The sequence below is a fragment of the Nanorana parkeri genome, unplaced genomic scaffold (assembly GCF_000935625.1).
Source record: "Nanorana parkeri isolate BGI_ZX_2015 unplaced genomic scaffold, ASM93562v1 scaffold2267, whole genome shotgun sequence".
Lineage (NCBI taxonomy): Eukaryota > Metazoa > Chordata > Amphibia > Anura > Dicroglossidae > Nanorana > Nanorana parkeri.
Window position 1 is genome coordinate 1 of NW_017308535.1, and position 5,277 is coordinate 5,277.

A 5,277-nucleotide genomic window follows, 5' to 3' on the forward strand; every position below is an offset into this window, starting at 1 on the left:
GACTGGAAGTAGGTAACAGGACTCGGGACAGGAAGTAGGTATTAGGGCTCAGGACTGGAAGAAGGTAACAGGTCTTAGGGCTGGAAGTAGGTAACAGGTCTCAGGAATGGGGACTCTGGATTCACAGGAAACAACAGGATACTGAGTCATAGTCCTGTCTGCAAGGAGGGTTTAAATACCCTCCCAGGGAGCACCAGGTGATGGCTAAGTGCTGGGAGACACCTGCAGGTGAGCACAGGAACTGCAGGGCTTAGCTCCAGCACCACCTGGAGGTGCTCTGGATCCTTACAGCCATTCAAAATGGCTCACTTCATTGCCATGAAGGGTAGTCCCTCTGCTGTGGCATTGGCTAACACCCTCAATAAAGAGGTGGTGAGACTTTTTGGTATCCCAGGTGATATTGTGTCTGACAGAGGGGTACAATTTTATGTCAATTATGGTTCCCACCCCGCTGCTCTGCCCAACTGCTCTACCAAATTCTCTATCCCGATGTACAGGACCAGCTTACTTTCTGTGCTCGAATCTTGAAGAGATACAAGAGTCAAGAACTAAGGGGCTTATTCACTAAAGAGCTGAGGGATCCAGCTGTAGCTTTGGCGGATCCTTCTGCTCTCTTCAACTGCCTGAGTCCATCAGGTTCAGTGGAACCGAAGGGCTGCTGTACGGGCTATTCACAATTCACAAATGACCCGGGGACGCTGATCTGTCATTAAACAATAACAACTGGGCGGAGCCAGCCGTGACGTCATGGCCGGCTTCACACAGTTGTCATTTATTGGCCCAGAACCTGCTAGAAGACTCTGGCAGGTACCTGCCAAAAGTAAACAGTTGGGCGGAGCTAGCTGTCACCCCTAGCTCCGTCCAATTGTTTTTCTTTTGCCGGCATCTTTGCCGGCGTTTACAAAAAAATATTTTTCATTTTCTCTTTTTTATTTTCTTTAAACTATTTTAATTTCTTTTTAATTTTCAAACATTTTAAAGGAGAAGTATGAGGGAGGGGTGGGGAGGGGGCTTTTCACTCACCTCATAGATCTAGCCGACCTGTGACAATGAGACTGTCACAGGTTGGCTCAGTAGATCGGGAGGTGAGCGAACACATACCGGGTTCGCTCACCTCTCAATCCTGTCTCAGCTCTCTGCCGTGACAGGGGGAGGGGCTGGATTCCCCTCTCCTTGCTCCGATCTGCCAGCGCTGACTGGCGGAACGTACGGGGGAGGGGGCCGGTACCCCCTCTAGATAGGCAGAGCCGGCTGTCAGTCACGCAGCTGGGCGGATCCCGGCACAATTGTCGGGATCCGCTTCAGCTCCGGCGTCTCAGTATATAGGGAGCTACAGCTCGCGGTATACTGAGCCTAGGGTGACGGGAGGACGTTAGTTTGTGTCCTCCCGTTACCCTAAGGAGAACTATGGGGAAAAGCCCTGACCCCATAGTTCTCCTTTAAATCAAATTTTCAACTTTTTTTCTTTATTTCGCTTATTTTCTATTTTCTACTCTGCTCGGTACCTCTGAGGTACCGAGCAGAAAAGCCGAGCCGCATGCTGGATCGGCTGAGTCGGAAGCCTTCTGCACTTCGGCTCAGCCGAACATACAGAGCATGTTCGGCGGACTGAAGGCAGCCGTACAGAGCCAGAAGTGAATAGCCGAACAGCGCGCGGCTCACTTCACTTCGGCTGGGTTGTTCACTCGGCTGCCTTCCGTAGCTTTGTGACTAACCCCCTAAGAGAAATGCTGATTTGCAGGAGGCGGGGCCAGAGGCGTAGCTAGAACCTTCAGGGCCCCGGTGCAAGAAACTATGAAGGAACCCATGGCCAGGATGGCTGCCTTCCCTCTCCTGCAGGACCTACTTCCTCGTCTCGGCGGCCAGGGGGCGGGTCTAAGATGAGAGGGCCCTCGCACGGCAGAATGTGCTACCTGGCGGTGCCTGCAGCACATTTTGCGCGACTACTGGCTGTCAGCTTCTCCATCCCCGCCGCACAGCCACCCGTACATGCTGCGGGTGGCAGAGCAGTGGGGAAGGAGCAGCACGATCTCGGGGGGGCCCTCTTCTTCCTCTCTGGCCACCCTCCCCAGCAGGCTGAACGCCAGGGCTTGGTTGCAATTGCGACCGCTGCGAACTTGGTAGTTCCCCCAGTGGGCGAGGCATTAGCTGGGCATTAGCTTATGATTCGTAGCTGCTTGATTCGCAGGATCAGAGGATGGAGCGGTTCGCCCAGGCCACGCAGACCTTGCTCTCTCACATGGCTCATTTGGACCCAGCTAATGCCTCGCCTCCTGGCCCTGCCATAACCCATGCTGGTCCTTCCATTGCTCTTGAGCCTACCTCTGGAAGGGGCATGTTGGGTAGAGCACCCTTTGCCCAACGCTACAGGGGCGACACCAATAATTGCAGCGGATTCCTGAACCAGGTGGGAATCTATTTTGAGTTGGTCCCGCAGACATTTCCTGGTGACAGGGCAAAGGTCGGGTTCTTGATATCCCTACTGATGGATAAAGCACTAGCCTGGGCTAATCTGCTTTGGGAGAACAATAAGCCCATTAATTACAACTACCCGGAATTTGTGTCCTCCTTCAGCCGGGTATTTGATGTGCCAGCTCAATCCCTCTATGCCGCTAAATAGCTTATGTCCATCTTGCAAGGTATGCAAACTGTAGCCGAGCATGCCATAGAGTTCCCTACCCTAGCAGCAGAGGTGGGCTGGAATAATGAGGCACTGGTGGCAGCCTTCTTCCGTGGGCTCCCCAATAATATCACAAGGATGAAGTGGTTGCTAAGGAATTGCCTAGCGATCTGGAGGAGCTGGTGTCATTCCTGATTCTCATTGACACCAGACTGCGTGAGAGGCCCTTGTTTAAGGAGCGCCTGAGTAGGCCTTTGAATAGTTTGGCTCCCTTGTTTTCCTCCCCTCCCACACCTCCCTCTCCATCCTCACCCTCTGGTGAGTTGTCTACTGGAGGTATTGAACCCATGCAACTGGGAGTTACTTGTTTGTCCGAGGCTGAATGGGCCTATAGGAGATGAGAGGGACCTGCCTCGCAGGTCCTCTTTTGAGGTTGTGTCCCACACGGATTAAAGGGGGATCGGTGAGAGTGTGGCTGAAGGGGGATTGATGAGTGTGTTGAGAGGTTCTAGGTGTCTAGGGGTAACCATCAGAAGCTCCAGACTCACCGGATCTTACGTAGCAATGCAGATCCACTTGACCACATCAGATAGCCACTGATGTACCAGACCGTCCAGATGGATGCAGATCCTCATTCCAGGAAAGACACCGACCATGCTGTGAAGCCCACATCGTTCCAGGGTGCTTCAAGAGCCTGCACTGGTTCTGGTTCTTTTCCTCTTTCCATCTCTCAGGCCTCCCCCGTTTTGGAGGCCTCAGGGAAACCTTTTCCCTCACACCAGCCCATGCCCACCCCCAGCCCTCGGCCTAGCCTGGGGGGCAGGCTGAACAGGACCCAGCCCTATTCCATCGCTGGTCCTGGACTAGTCTGAGCACATGGCAGATCCATCCAGTATATGTGCCCTATCCCAGCATGCACCACTGGCTGAGAGAAGCCCAGTGATTGGCTGCTGTACTGTACATACACTACAGTGCCTCTCATTGGCTGTCCCACAATATGACAGAGTCACACTCCACCCAAGGGGGGGGGGGGTACAGGCACCTGGGATTAACCATATAATTGCCACTACAAATCCAGCCAGGCCGACTACAGTCCCGGCAATGACTAAATGTCTAGTATTCACATTACTGAAGGTGACGGGGGCTACACTAGGTCGGCTTCAATGGGTCAGTTCATCTGGAAGAGATCTTTGTGTTGGGAGTTAGAGAATCACAATATGATATTATTACTCTGAGCTCTTTTAGTGACATTATTCCAGGAAGATCTAAATGTAGAATTCATTGTCTGGCATCACTCTATAGTGTATATAAAGAGGATCTGATCGGCTGTATCTCATCACTGGCACACAGACCCATCACCTGCCCTGTGCTGTGTCATGCTGCCTGACCCTGAGCTCTATGGACCCCTCCTCATCTCATGTCTTATATTGGGGTTCTCTGTGTTATTATATGAGGATATCATCCCTATCCTAGCTCCAGTCTCTTGTCACCCGTCTATAGTGCTGATGTGTGTTCTCCTCCAGTGTGTGACACCTTGTATGTCGGAGATCCAGAGACCTTCCTCGGGCTGTCGTCTGAATCTTGTGGAAGCCGTTGATGATTATGAATATGTGAAGGACGGAGACATCATCATTGGAGGAGTTTTCACTGTGAACCATTTTATGACGGCACTGGGGCCAAGAAATAATTATGTAAACAGTGTCATGTTATGTCTGAGGTAAGCAGCATTGGGGTTATCATGACATCAGACAGAGGGAAGTGTACGGGGTGCAGCTCCAGAGAAGTCACACAATCACACAGTCACAATTCTTCGTATCACCTGTATTCTGATCTGCAAGAGGCTCCAAAACGTGAGGCCTGAAAATGGGATAAAGAATAAGAAAATGAAACGATTCTTTGTAAATAGGAATGTATCTGTATAATACACATATGTTCTGTCCTGTAAAGGTTTAGTAGACACAGGTACTAGTTATCGGCACCGACCTCTGCTGGACCGAGAGGGCAAACAACTCCCGAAATACACAACTACGCCCCCCCTCATTGTCTAATCCCGGTGTCCCTGGGACACATGTGACAATCCTGCTACACTATTATATTATAGAACAGATAACATTAGGCTGGAACTAGGACTTGGATACACATTGGTAGTGAGCATTTTCTCCTATACTATGTACTCTGACTGAAGCCGCGCTGTGTTTGCTTCTGTCCCGGAAACCTGATGTGTTGTTGATGGATATAAATACTGTAACTGAACTACTCAATAAGATATAAGGTTGCAGATAAGAGTTTGGTGTGCTCACTCTACTGAAATACAGTTTAAGTTTGCATTTGACTTGTTTAATTGCTAATATATCTTTACTGTGCACATGAGGTGTGTGCAGACAGCAGACCTGACCACACTTACCATTAGTATGTGTGAGTGTGGCTGCTCTAGGTACGTGTGTGTGCTTTGAATTCAATTTAAACAATTCAAATTTGACTTTGGGATGATACCCCATAAGGTTTGAGACTGCATTTGCCTTGCTTAACGACATCGGGGAGGGTGTGAATAGTCATGTTTCAGTGTTTGCTTTGCGGATGATACCAAAATCGGGGAGGGTAATAGACACGGACTTAGACATTATAACATTACAGGAGGACCTGGATAAAATAGCGGG

General features: G+C 50.4%; 1 pseudogene; it reads left to right on the forward strand.

Annotated features, from left to right (window-relative positions):
• Positions 1 to 300: 300 nt before the first annotated feature.
• The window catches only part of LOC108801255, a 29,410-nt pseudogene continuing 24,433 nt past the window's right edge, over positions 301 to 5,277 (forward strand).